This window comes from Phyllostomus discolor, chromosome 1 (assembly GCF_004126475.2).
Source record: "Phyllostomus discolor isolate MPI-MPIP mPhyDis1 chromosome 1, mPhyDis1.pri.v3, whole genome shotgun sequence".
Lineage (NCBI taxonomy): Eukaryota > Metazoa > Chordata > Mammalia > Chiroptera > Phyllostomidae > Phyllostomus > Phyllostomus discolor.
The window spans coordinates 1,233,580-1,247,497 of record NC_040903.2 but is presented as its reverse complement, the minus strand read 5'-3'; the positions used below and the strand labels follow the sequence as shown (position 1 = coordinate 1,247,497).

General features: G+C 71.5%; 1 protein-coding gene across 1 annotated transcript in view; it reads right to left on the bottom strand.

The window, feature by feature from the left end:
• Positions 1–12,759, bottom strand: part of SH3BP2 (SH3 domain binding protein 2) — a 29,621-nt gene extending 16,862 nt beyond the window's left edge. Inside the window, exon 1 of the mRNA XM_036018161.1 lies at positions 12,671–12,759. The gene's annotated coding sequence lies outside the window, so the exon portion shown is untranslated. The remainder of the gene's footprint in view (positions 1–12,670) is intronic.
• Between the last annotated feature and the right edge of the window lie 1,159 nt (positions 12,760–13,918).

Below are 13,918 nucleotides of genomic sequence, written 5' to 3'. Positions count from 1 at the left end.
CTGCCCCGCCACGGCCAGGGGGCTGGGGAGCAAGGGGTCAAGTTCAGGCCTTTCAGCGCTGAGGCCCCACGCCCCCAGCCCCTCCTCCCCTGAACCTGGCTGGGTCTCAAGGTCACACCCGTCCCAGGGAGGACAGGACCAGCCAGAGGAAGGGCACCCTGGGGCCACTCTGCTGGAGGAGCTGAGGGTGGTGGGCCACGGGGTGTCCCGGAGTTGCGAAGGCCTCACCGTGCCCACCGGGTTTCCCAGGGCACAGCCCCTGCCACCGTCTGCCACTGTGCGCGCAGCCCCAGGCCCCTGCCAGGGCCTGAGCCCCCCGGGGGCCAGCTCGGGGCCACAGTCACCCTCAGGGCGGGCACCACGGCCCTGGCCTCCCCCAGCCGGAGCCAGCCTGCGTGTCCTCCAGTGGCCAAGGACAGGCCGTCCCTTCAGCGGGGAGTTGGCCAGGATGAGGCAGACAGGTGGTGGCCAGGGGAGGGTTAAGTGGGGCCTCTCCCCGTTTTCCTTCCCCTTTCCAGCCCACTGGGGTGCGGCGCAGCTGGGCACCCAGCCCACGGCCACCCTTTGCCAACTGTGTGGCCGCAAGCTCCTGACTTAGCCTCTCTGAGCCTCAGTTTCTTCATCTGTGAAATGGGTGCTGGGTGCTGAGATAAAATAGCAGGTGAGGAGCCGCTGGGCTGAGGGCCGGAGGGGTCAGCCAGAGGGCAGCTCTGGGGCTGGGTGGGGCTTCAAGGGGTCGTGGGGCCCAGAGGAGGTGCCAGGCCCAGCGGCCCCGGATCGGGGAGCACCCAGGCTGGACGGAGCAGGAGTTTGCCGTGGCCAGGCGGTGGGGCAGCTCGCAGGCAGGGCAGGGCTCAGGGTAAGCAGCGTCCCAGGACGGGGAGAAGTCCACTGGTGACAAAGCAGTGGGGCCCCGGGAGGGGGCTGGGGCGCAGGTGTGGGGAGGAGAACCTGCCGGCGGCCCTGCTGGGGCCACAGCCCGCCCTGGACAGAGGAGGAGGCCCGAGGTTTTGCCACAGCAGAGCTTCCCGTGCCCCGTGCCCCTGAGGGTCCCCAAGCTTACCCACGCAGAGGGCCACGCCCACCGGCCCTGACCCGGACCTGCGGGGACGCTGTAGGGCAGTCGCAGCCCGAGCAGAGGAACAGCGGTCCCCACGGGGGCCAGCGCTAGGGCGGCCCCTCCCCACACCCGGCTTCCCTCGGGGGGGGGGGGGGGGGGCCGAGGTCAGGAGTCCCGCGCCGCTGGGGGGGCTCCCCGGCCGCCCCCCTGGGCCTGTGTCTGTACCGCCCTGCCCTCTCCGCAGACGGCGTGCACCCCTTCGGGGGGCCCCGCTGCCACGCACGCCCCAAAAACTCAGGGACAGCCCCGCCCCCCAACCCGCCAATACTGGCAGCTCCACAACCTTTCACACTGGAAATAACCGTGGCGATCGCCCCCCAGCAGCACCCGAGCAGTGAGATGCGTGGGGCAGGAGCGCCGCTGGGGTCCCCACACTGGGCAGCTCTGCCCTTCCACTCTGCCCTCCCCTGTCCCCAGGGTGGGGGCTTCCCAGTGCCACGGTGCCAGAGGCAGGGCACCTGCCAAGGTGGGAGGGAGCCAGCCAGCAGGGCCCTGAAGAAAAGAGGGAGGGAGCCCAGGCTGGCGTAGCTCAGTGGATTGAGCTCGGGCTGGGAACCAAAGTGTCCCAGGTTCGATTCCCAGTCAGGGTACATGCCTGGGTTGCAGGCCATGACCCCCAGCAACCGCACACTGATGTTTCTCTCTCTCTATCTCCCTCCCTTCCCTCTCTAAAAAAATAAATAAATAAAATCTTTAAAAAAAAAAAAAGAAAAGAAAAGAAAACAGGGAGGGAGACCCTCGCTCGGGGCTCCCGGGGCCCAGCCTGCTCAGGAGCCAGGCAGATGCCCCGCTCGCCACTGGTCCCGGTCACAGCGGCACCGAATCTGCAAGTGTCATTGAGTCAGGGCTCTCAGCCCGGATCAGCCAGGTGGTGCTAACTCCAGGGACAACTGTCCTTATAAGAAGAGAGAGTGAGGCCCTGGCTGGTGTGGCTCGGTGGATGGAGCACAGGCCTTTGAACCAGAGGGTCACTGGTTCGATTTCCAGTCAGGACACAGGCCTGGGTTGCAGGCAAGGTCTCCAGCAGGGGGCGTGTGACAGACAACCACACACTGGTGTTTCTCTCTCTCTGTCTCCCCCACGCTCTTACTACAGGTAAACAAACACAGGTAAAGAAGACATGCGGAGGGGGAGGCAACGGGAGGCCGGGACCAAGTGATGCAGCCGGCAGCACTGGGGGCCAAAAGAGGCCGGGAAGGAAGAACCGGCCCCTGGAGGGAGTGTGGCCCTGCTGACCCTTGGCTTTGGACTTCCGGCCTCCGGACCTGAGAGGCAGTCTCTGCTGTTGGAGCCCCCAGCGTGTGGCACTTCCCCGGGAGACCGTCACACACCGGGACTCGCTGAACTCCTTCTCCTGGACGAGCCGCAGGCTCCCACTCCTGGCGGGTCTGCAGTCCCGGCCCACGGGGCCTGGCCTCCTCGGTGCCCGCAGCTCCCCCCCAGGCCCAGCTCACACCACCCAGACGCCGCCCCTCCCCGCAGGCCCACCCCTCACCTCGTGGCCTCTGGTTCACGCCCACCAGCCCTTCCTGGGCCCAGTCAAGCCATTTCCTGAGGAAGCAGGGAGCAGGGAGCAGGGAGGGGCTGGGCGCATGCCCTGGCCAAGCGTCCAGTCTCGCAGGACCACGGTGGCCGGTTTCTACGATGTGCAGCCCCCTCCACCTGGAGGCTGAATCCTCTCCAACAAAAGCAACCTCATCCTTTGAGACAGAACCATCTAGAACTTCACCTCGGCCCCCTGAAAACTCCAAGTCAACGGCTCAGCCCTGCTCACCCGAGTGTCATCACCTGTGTCCCCACGGGCAGGGTGGTGCCCAGCCCACAGCAGAGCCCAGAGACGGGCCAGTGGGTGGACAAGCGGGGCCACATACACGGCCAAACCCCGGACGCGGCTGCAGCTGGCACACACACACCGGGGCCGGTGCCCCGAGGCCCACCCGACCGTCAACAGGAACTGCCCTGCCCCGTGGCTGCGCCCAGGCCAGGGCCCACCCACGCCCGGGGCCTCCTCCTTGGCCCCAGCAGACGGCGGCGGTGTGCTGGGCTCTGGGAAACACCCAGGGGCTCCTCTGGGCTGCCCCCGGTGGAGGTGCAGGCGGTCGGGCCACTCCTGCGCCCCCGGCCTAATTCAGGGACGTGTAGGGGCGTGTAGGGAGAGGCAGGCGTGCACGGCCGCCGAACGGGGGGCCGGGGCTTCTGAGGACGATGTGGTCACACTGTGGAGGGTGGGGTTCTCCTCCGGGACCCTGGGCGCCCAAGCGGAGCCCATAGGGGACACACAACGCCCACCCAGCCCCAGGTGCCCCACTGGCCCCGCAGCACCCCACCCCGGGGCCTCTCTCTCCCAGGCCTGGGGTGTCTGACTCCCACAAACATTCCCGAGCCGGGCGACAGCCCCCACGGGCTGACGGCAGAGCATCCAGAGCAGAGCAGGGGGCCCACAGAGCCCTGGGCGGGGAGGGCGGGCTCCTCAGGAGAGAGCTGCCCCCCCCGTGGGGGGAGATGGCTGGGGGGGGCTCCAGGCCGAGGGCCCCTGTCCTCGGGCACAAGGTCTGTGCCAGCGGCCCGAGGGGAGGGTGGGCGGGCTCAGGGAGCGCAGGGGCCAGCGGCGCTGTTTTCCTGAGCCCCCCCCCACCGCTCAAACCACAAACGGCAGAGGCGTTGCAGGATTCACACTTCAGTTCATCAATAGTTGACAAGTTTCCACCTTTTCACAGCTTGAGAAAAACTCTCCAGAGTGCAGATGCGTGGGCCCGTCCACCCCCGAGTTCCGGGCCCCTCGCCCAAGGATGCAGCGGCCCACCCCTCCCGCCAGCCCCACCCTGCCCCACACCGCAGCCCCGGCCCCGCACAGGGAACGGGGTGCCACCCCCGAGCGCGGTGCTCAGCCCTGCCTGCCGCCGGGAGACTCAGCCCCACCCCCGTGGCCCTGGCAGGCAGAACGGGGCCGTGGTTGCAGCTCAGCCCACCTGGCGCCTCTGTGTCCTCACCTGACAGCTCCGGTGGGGGCTGTCCTAGAGACCCCGGGCAGAGTGGGCGGGCACACCTACTCCAGGCGCCCCCGGCGCCAGGCTTCCGCTGGCAGCAGCGCCATCTGCAGTCCCGCTGGGGAGGGAGAGCCCCCTCAGGAGCCGTCTGGACCCTGGCGCACTCCCGGCCCCTCTCTGGGCACAGCCCCCTTCCTGTGCCACGTCACCGCCTGTGGGGACCCTGCCTGCAGGTGACGGGCTCCGTGCCTTTGCCACGGCGGCTCGCTCAGCCCGGAGAGCAGGGTGTCGGCTTCCCGGGCCCTCGCCCTGACCTCTCCCGGCCTCGGGGCTGGCGCACAGCAGGCCCGCCCTTCTCCCGAGGGGCCGCCCACCTGCGGGGTCCCTCCCCCGATCCTGGGCCACCCCCCCACACAACCCCCCAGGCATTTCTGCTCCGTCTGCTGACTAGCTGCCCCCCCTCAACATCAGCCCCGCCCCGTGTCCACCGCCTGCAGGGAGAGTGGACGGGGTCCCCACAACCAGCTGGACGTCCCCTGCTCTCCCTGGGGTCCGGTTCACGGGGTTCGCTCGCTGAATTCGGTCATTTACCGCACCCCAAGCACCAGCCCCCTGCATCCCTGGCGGCAGGCTGGCTCCGGGACAGATGCCCAGCCCCGTCCGCCGCACCCCCTCTGAGCACCCTAGTTCACAAAGTGGGGCCAGCGGCCTTCCCAGCAGAGCACCCTGCCCTGAGCAGCGGGGGCCGCACCCCTGGCAGGCCCGGTGGCCCCACACTGCCGCCGACCCTCCAGGGGTCAAGGGGACGCAGCTGGGCAGAAGCCCACCAAGCGTCTTTGCCCAGACGCCCTGAAGGGGACAGGCTGTTCTGTCTAAGGTCAGGGTCAAGCTGGCCCTGGCCGAGCCAGGAGGCCGGAGAGCAGGACTTCCCCAAACCCTGCCGCCCCGCCTGCCCCCTCCAGCTCACCACTCCAGCGCACCTGCCGCTCTGGCCCCTCGGCACACGCTCTCGGGCCGCCTGCCCTACCGGGCTGGTGCTGGGTTCCAGGTGCCCCCCGACCCCAGGCTGTAGCCGGGACGGGACGGGCCCCTCAGGAGCGGAGACGGCCGCCAGCCCGGCCCTCCCGGTGACAGAGTGCCCACCTGTGGACGCCAAGGCGGGGGGTCGTGAGGCCTGGGGTGCTTTCCTGCCCACAAGCCCTCCGGAGACGGGAGGGTCGGGCCGGCGGCCGGGCGGGGGCGGGAAGCAACCTCCTCCAAGGCCCACCCAGTGCCACGGAGGGAGCGCTGCGGCCCACTCAGTCCCCAGGCCCCCGAGGGCGAACCTCACTGTCCCGATGAGGAAGTGGGGGCTGCAGCCGTGGCCAAACCAGCCGGCACTGCCCATGTGACCCAGGGCCCGGGCCGCCACCTCACCCATTTCCTGCCAGGCCCGGCTCCGAGGGCCAGAGGGAGGGGCGGGCTCTCTGGAAGGACACTGGCTCCCAGCTGGGCGGGAGACCCCCCAGCCCAGAGGGCCGCCGGAGGGCACGGGCCCCGGTGGAGGCCGGGGACCCAGGGGCGGGCCACGCTGCGTGCTGGCCACACTCCTGGGTCCAGGGTTTGCCCGTTTTGGCCAAGTCTCCAGAGGAGTCTGGGGGCCGCCGGCCGCACGCGCTCCCTGAGCCCCGCTCACGGCTGCCGGCTCCCTCGGGTTTCCCTGACAACCCAGGCCTCAGTGTCCCCATCAGTAACTGGGGCCGTCCCAGGAGCCCCAGGGATGGCAGAGGCCGTGTGGGCAGACTCGAATGGAGCGAAAGGGCGGACGGTGTGGCTATTCGGGGAACAGGGTCCCTGACAGAAAGAGGGTCCGGGCAGAGCCTCGGCCCAACAGCTCAGGGCACAGGGGCCCGAGAACGGGGTGCTGCCGCCCAGGGCTCTCCTGGGTGGGGGCAGGGGGAGGCAGTCGGGACCCTGCCCCCGGCCCGCAAACCCCGTACCCTTTGCCCCGGGACCTGAGCCGGCCCCCGGAGCTGCGGGAGAGACAGCCACCTCTGACTCACACCCTCGTGACCGCCGTTCCGCCCAGACAGGGTGACACATCAGCCGGCGCTCCGGCGCTCCAGGAGGGTCTCCCACAGGAGGCAGCTCAGCGGGAAGTGCTCATGCAAAGGGCCTGGGGCCGGGGCGAGGGGAGGCACACGCCCGAAGACGGGCGGGTGTCAGGGCCCGGACCCCGAGTGTGCCCGGGGTCTCAGCCCTGCCCAGACGGCTGAGCACCCCGCACGGCACCGTCCAGGACTGGGCTCCGGTCCCGGCCCCTCCTCTTTGCACTGGGGACCCCGTCAAAGTCACTTCACCCCCCAAGCGTCACTTCCTCGCCCTCCCACACGGGCTTGTCAGTGACAGCACCCCGAGGGCAAGAGGAGCAGCTCACGGGGACTCCCTGTGGCCACTAGGCCCAGGGCTGTGCACCAGGGCCTCTGGGGGTGAGGGGCCCCTGCTCAGCCCAGGTCGCGGCACCAGGGTGCAGTGACAGGGGACAGGAGCCCCTGCTGGGCTGGGGTGGGGGGAGCACAGGGACCGTGGCGAAGGAAGCCGGAGAGACCCGGCCCCACGGCTCCTCGGGGAAGCCCGGGGTGTGGGCAGGGGCCGGCCGGGCAGGCGCACGGCCAGCGGACACGCGGACACCTGCCGTCGGCAGTGCCAGGCCAGGGCACCCTGGGGAAGGCCACCGGGGACACCGGCCTGGTCCCTGGCAGCAGCCGGTGGCCTTGGCTGCTCCGCCATCTGTCCCACTCCTCAGGCTGCCGTCTCCCCCGCTGCCGTGTCCTCCCTCGGACCTCGAGGCCCCCGGGCACTTCCCGCCACCCCGCCCAGCTGGGGCGGAGGGCACCCACACCCGGGGGCATGCTGACATTCTGAGGTGTTTTCACACACTTTTCTCCTTTGCCGCTGTTGATTAACTTCTACTACCTGAGTTTTTAATCTGATTGCACCCCGGTCTTTGCTTTGGGCCACTTTTGTGTTTCAGTCCCCACCCGAGAATGTATTTATTGATTACAGAGAGAGAGGAAGAGAAAGACAAAGAGAGAGGAAAACATCATACTGTTGCCTCCCATCCGCGCCCCGACTGGGGGTCGAACCTGCGACCCCGGCATGTGCCCCGACCTGGATGGAACCTGCGACCCTGTGGTGCACAGGACGGTGCTCCAACCCCCCGAGCCCCCAGCCAGGGTCTGGGCCGCTTCTCATTCCTTAGCAGGCGTCAGGCCGGCCTCAGGCGGCGGCGCGTCTGGGCTGGGCCATGTCCTCTCACTGGCGGCTCCCGGGGTCACCCACGGGCCTGGAAAGCGCACCCAGGTGACGGCCAGCCCCTCTGCCAGGCCGGGGTGTGGGGCCCACAGAGGCGGGGCCCGAGGGCGGGAGCTGGAGAGGGGACCCAGGAAGAGGCAGCCAGAGGGCGAAGAGGGAAGGGCCGGCCGGCCCCGAGGTTGGGGAACTGAGAGCAGCCTGTTCCCCTGGGCCTGGGAACCCCGGGCCGGGGCTGGACGGTGACTCACGGCTCGGGCTCCCTTTGCGCCCCTCAGCCCGGGCCCCTCCCCCCCGGTTGCCTGGCCACCCTCGCCGTCCCCGGGCGCCCTCACACTGCCCCATTGTCCGCAGGCCCAGCGAGGAGAGGGTCTGGCCGTGGGCCTGGGCTGGCGGGAAAGGGGCCCACCCCCAGCCTCCCCTGCCCCTCCAGGCACAGCCTGTGCCGGCCCTTGGCAGACGGGCCTGGGGCGGGTAGGAGACCGGGGGCGGGGAGGGTCTCCATCTGCCCCGCACTCGGTCCCCGGTCCAAGGCCAGGGGTCCGGTGGGATTCTGCAGCCACTGCCGTGCTCCAGCCCTCGCAGCCCCCTTGCTCTGAGCTGCTGCCCCAGCACAGCAGAAGTGGCCCTCAAGAGCGACTGTGCTCTGGGTTTCAAGTTCAAAGCCCTCTCTGGGCTGGTGCCCAGCCACGCTGGACACCTCCACGGCCTTCCCTGACCTCCTCCCGCTGTCCCCACCGGACGAGCCCCAGCCGGCTCAGGTCCCCCGAGGCACCCACTGACACCCCACAGCGAGGCCAGGCCCGGGAGCGGTGCCCTCGGGGCTCCCCAGGCGGTTTGGGGGATCCCAGCGCCCCATTCAGAGCTAGAGAGGAGCCTCGTCCCCACTGTTCCCCGGGGGGCTGCAGGCGGGGCCCCTCCTCAGAGGGCGGTGGGCCCCAGTCAGGGCCACGGGCCACCGCAGTCTCGGACCTGAGCGAGCCCCCAGGCCCAGGCCCCCCGTTTGCCCAGCACCCCCCACCCAGCACAGGGGCCTTAGGTCACTGGGTCCCCCAGGCAAAGCCCTGCCCAGCCCCGCCCCGCCAGCACGGGGAGGCCCCCCCCACACCGACAGGGCAAATGCTCTGTAGCCGTTGGCCTAACAGGTGCCCAGAGGCAAGGTGGCTGCTGGCGGCCAGCTGGGCCAGGACCACCAGCCCCTCGGGCCTCCCACTAGCTGCGGGCCGAGCACAGGGTGGGGCAGCCTGCACTGGGTGGGGGCGGAGGTGCAGCTCAGCGGGTGCCGTGGGGACCTGCCCCTTCCCCAGGGAGACGGCCCCCGGGTCCCAGCCCTGCTGCCCAGAGGAGCCAGCAAGGAAGACTTGGGGGGCAGAGTCGCCCCCACCTGCTGGCAGCGCCCTGTCGCAGCGGCCCTGCGCCCCATGGCCAAGGGCCCTCACTGGGGGTCGCTGACTCTGCCCTGACCCGCTGACCCGTCCGCCCGGGACACCGCCCTCCCGCAGGTCCCGCCCAAGCCTCCTCACTCACTGCCACTGCGGGTGGGGTCCGCAGGCCCCGGACAAGCTCTGAAAATGACCCAGCCACTGGGGGGCTCGGGCCGCCAGCACCCTCCGGCTCCTCCCCCCTCCCCCTCTGAGCCCCCACGACGCTCACCGCCCGCCCCACCCCAGTCCGGGAGGTCCCTCCTCAGGGCCCTGCTCGGATCCCCCTGCACCGTCCCCGGGTGCTGCCCACTGGAGGCAGGGCAGGTCTGCGAGGGGTGGGTGTGTCTACGTGGGGCCCTGCGCCCCGACCCGGAGCGGGGCTGTCCCCTCCTGCTCCCCAAGGCCCCGGCCCTCGGCCAGCTGCCCCCTTAGTGCTGGCTGGCGGGAACCCGGGCCTCCCGGATCCTCGCTGGGACACGGGGGTCCTCTTTCTCAATCCTCTTCCTGCGCCAGCGACTTCCTGCACCCAGAGGGCTGGGCCTCAGGGACCACAGCTCCTGGCCCTCCGGGCCTCACTCTCAAGAGAGGGGGACGCCGGCCGCAGAGAGCCCCCGCCCTGGGCCCCAGGGCAGGTGGGGGGACTCGGAGACGGGCCCCACCCCCACCCCACAAGGTAGCTGGTGGACAGCAGGGCCCCCCGAGCTGAGTGCTGGCTGGGGTGGCCCCCCCACACTCACATGGCAAGGAGCTGGCACTGGGGTCCCAGGCCGCCAAGGGGGTGTGAGGTCCCAGAGCGGGGTGCTCCTCACCCCCCCCAACCCCGCCGTGGGGTCTGGGACGAGCAGGGGGTGAGGGGGCGTGTGGAGCCCCAGCACCCTGGGCTCCGAGGACAGCTGGGTGGTGGGCCCAAGGCCTTGGTGGCCTGACGCTGCCTGCAGGGTCTCCGGGGTCCTCTCCGGCCTCCAGCTCCTGCCGGTCACCCACGGTGTCGCCAGACCTCCGGGCACCAGATGGCCACCAGGCACCCCCACGGGGAGGGACGGGAGGCAGAGCCGCTCTGTCCTCTGCCCACCGTGGTCGCACCCACCCCGTGTCCACGGGACACCCTGCCCACCAGGCCCCAGCGCCCGGTCTGCAGGTGGGCCCTCAGGGCCCGGAGGGTCAGCAGCGCCAGCCCCTTCTGGCCTCGGACGGGACGAGAGGGGCCTTCTGGGGGGGGGGGGCACCGCCCTCCCCTGGTCCCCACAGGGCTGTGCTCCCGCCTGTGCCCGCCCCACCACTCAGGGCCCCAGGGTGCTTTCTGGGTCCTCCCCCACCGGCCTCCTGAGGCCTGCAGATCTGGCCTGGCCGGCGCACCGCGGGGACTGGCTCCCTGCGGCCCCAGTCCGGGCAGACCAGCCTGAGCCCCAACCGAAGTCTCGGGGAAGGGGCAGAGAAAGGACCTGCTTTCCTCTGGGACGGGACTTCGAGGGCCCCTGGCAGCTCCTGGCAGCTGCAGCATCCCCACCTGCACCCCCACCCCGGGGCAGGGCGGGGCGGGGCAGGGTGGAAACCTGGAGAGCTCCCAGCCAGACTGTGAGGCCCAAGACGCCGCTGAGACCTGACACGGAGCCCCGCCCACCCTGCGGCGGGGCCCTCCAGGTGCGGAGGGCGTCCGTCTCCAGCGCTGAGCAGGAATCAGACACGGGCCAGGAGGGAGCAGCAGCCAAGCCCGAGAGCACGGGGCGCAGCCAGCCGTGCCCCGGCCTGCCGAGCCCCGCCTGTCCCTGTGCCCGCCGCCGGCACTGCCGGTCTGCGGAAGCTTCCGGGAGAGTCCACACTCCCCCTGCCCCTCCGTGGGCCAGGCCACGTGGGCACTCGGGGGCGGCCCTGTCCTCCCTGAGATCCCGTCAGGCAGGGGGGACCAGACAGGCGACCACGGTGACCGGAAGAGGCTCCGGGGCGGCGCCCAGCGCAGGGGGGCCCACGAGCCCCCCGAGTGCAGATGCTGAGGCCTTTTGCCAAAGTGCTGCTTCAGGGCAGAGCGGCCTGCGCCCTCCGACCTGCGGCGGGCCTGCCCACTCCCGGGCCGCGGGCCCCGCCCGGGTCCTGGCGCACGAGGCGCCCAGCGAGTCTGAGGGGAGCGGTCACCCGCCCGTGGTGTCCCACGGCACAGCTTCCAGGACGGCAGCCAGGAAGACCCAGGTGGCCCCCCAAACCCAGCTGCTCCGGGGGCCTGAGGCCTTTGCCGAGAGACCCAAGTGGGGGCACACCCGCAAGCCCGCCCTTGGCCCCAGCCCCACCCCCACCCCAAGCAGAGGTGGCCCAGCGGGGCAGCCCTGAGGGCTGACACCCCCGGGGCAGAAAGCGGCTCACCGCCCGCTGTCCAGGGGAGCAGAGCCCCGGCCAAGGCCACCGGCTGGGAAAAGGTGCAGGTGGGTTCAAACCAGGGCCCCTGGGACCTTGGCCGGGCCCTCGGTTTCCCCGTGCCCCCCAGGCTTCCCCTCCGGGGGCCTGAGCGTGTGCGTGCAAGTGCCCCCGTGTGGACCAGCGCTGACTCAGCGCCCCCTCCCCGCTGGCCCCGTGAACAGGAAGAGCCCAGCGGCGCTCTGGATCCCGCCCACCCGCCCTCCTCTCCCTCCTAGGCCAGCCTCCCTGGTGGTTCCTCCCAGCTCTGCAGGCCTGAGGGACTCCCCCCAAAGGCCAGGCCGTCTGTTGGCACCCCTTTCTCCAGGGGGCTGGCCTGCCCCTCTGCCTAGGGTGTGCCCTGACACGGCTCGGAGCCAGGGAGCGGGGAGGGGGGTGGGCAGAGTCCTCCCGCCCCAGGGCCCCACGCCGGCCCACCTGGAGTGAGGCCCTGGCTCCGGGGGCCCCCTGCACGGGTGTCCCAGGTAGTGGATACAGTGTAGGGGGGATTCAGGAGGTGGAGCCCAGCCCCCGCTCTGGTCTTGCAGAGCCTGGGCCGGAGGAAGCAGGGACTGACCCAGGGTCACACGGAGCCGGTGCAGGACTGGACTTGAACCTGCAATCCTGCTCCCACTCCAGGACTCGCCCTCAGCCCTCGGACGGTCACGGGGAAGGTTCCATAGTCCCACCACCACCACCAGGGCCGGCAAGCTTCCCGGAGCCCCGTTGGTGCTGGGCCAGGTCGCACAGCGGGCCGCCCAGCGGCAGGCAGGGGCACCGCGGGGCCTGACGGGCAGACCCAGGCACCGAGCGGGGCCCCGCGTCCCTCGCCGCGGCGGCGGGGGCAGGCTCCGGCTGGCGGCGGCGCCCGGCCCTCTGACACCCCCGGAGGGACGCACTGCGAGCGCCGGGGGAAGGAAGCCCAGGCCCGGGGCAGCAGGAAGGAGCCGGGCTGCTGGGAGGGGCCGGAGCCGCGAGTGGGAGGCTGTCCCCAACCCCCAGCTCTCCCAGCCCCTCTGCCACCCCCTCTGACGCGCCGCTGTCCCCCAGGGCGGGCGTGGCAGGCGCCCCAGAGCCACGGCGCTCGGCGCCTCACACTTCACGGAGAACCAGCGCGGGGCGGCTCCCCCCCGCTTGGCGGGGCGGGCGGAGGGAAGGTCCGCCGGGGCTGCGCGGCCGGCAAGGAGCCAGTCCCCAGCCTGCGCCTTCGGAGGCCCGACAGGTGGGTCGTGTACCCGGCCCGCAGCGCCCTTCCAGCCCCGGGAGCGGGGCTCAGGAGGACGACAGGCACAGGGTCGCGGGACAGACTCGACCTCACCGCCCCCCACGCCTAGGCCTCCGGGGTGCACCCTGCGCACCCCGAACCCCGGCGCTCCCTGGGGCAGTGGCGCCCCCAGGCCCCGCGCGGACCGCCCCCAGCCTGCCGGACCCCGAGCACCGCGCCCCGCCCGTCCGCGTCTTACCCGCCGAGGCTCTGCTCCCCGCCCGCGGGCTCTGCGTCCTGGCGACGGCGGCTCCCGGGCAGGGCCGCCAGGAGCTCGGTCCCGCGCGGCCTCGCCCCGCCCCGGCCCCGCCTCCGCCCCGCCCCCGCCTCCGCGGAGGCTCAGGACTCCGTCCTGGGGCCGCTGCGCAGCTCGCAGTCCTGGGGGTCCGAGGTTGGGGGCCGGCCTCAGGGTGCAGGGACGCCCACCTCGCCCCGCGCCCGGCTCCCAGGGACAGTGGATACACCGTCCATGCACGGCACACAGTAGGTGCTCAGTAAATGCAGGGGAGCGAACCCGAGAGCGTCTGTCCTCTGCGCGTGTCCCGCCCTGTGACCGTCGGAGGCTCACTGGAGGAGGCGCTGCCTCCGAGCCCCGCGACCCCAATCGGGCCGGAGGAGGCTGAGTCTGCCCTTCCCCACCCCTGCCTCGTGCCCGGGATGAGCCCCTTCCCGGGACCGGAACCCCTGGACCCCTGGTGGGCATGGCTCAGCCCCTCCAAGCTCAGACCCAGCCCCCGGACCGGGCCTGGACGCCCAGTGCCCAGTGCCCAGGAGTCCTGCCCCCCGGGGGCCTGGGGTTTGTGAGTCCCAAAACACAGGGAACGTGGCTGTGCCTCTGGGGAGGCCCCACTAACAAGGCTTCTCCCCACGCCCTGGGGTGGGGAGCACAAGTCCAGCTTCCGACGGAGACAGCCCCCCCCCCGCCCCCTCCCCGCTCAAGGGGCAGGGGACCAGGGGTGAGGGCTTCCGGGGTGGGGGGGGAGACGGCTTCCGGCGGGCACCCAAAGGGCCAGGCCAGAGGGGAGGGAGTGAGGGGCTCTCGGGGGAGGAGCAAGCCAAGCCTGCCCGCCTGCAGGTGTGGGGGCCTTCCAGAGACGGGACCCCCTGGGGGGGGCACACCTCCCCGGGAGGTGCGGGGACCGGACCCCCACCCCAGGGCCCAGGAAGCCGTGGGCGGGGGAAAGACAGAGTCTGGCCGGGAGCCCGAAGGGGCTGGGGGCAGGGCGGGAGGCCAGCCCAGCCAGTGCCGAGCCCTGTCCAGCTGTGAGGCCAAGGTCGGTGCCTCTGTGTGCGAGACGGGCCAGAGTCCAACAGGCCAGTTGACCTGAGCCAGGCGGGGGCAGGGGGCACTCAGGAGCCGAGGTCCCCGAGGGCCTGGAACAGACCTGGCCAGGCCGTGGGGGGCCCGAGCCCTGGCTGTTCCAGAGCCGTGCAGCCGCAGGCCCCA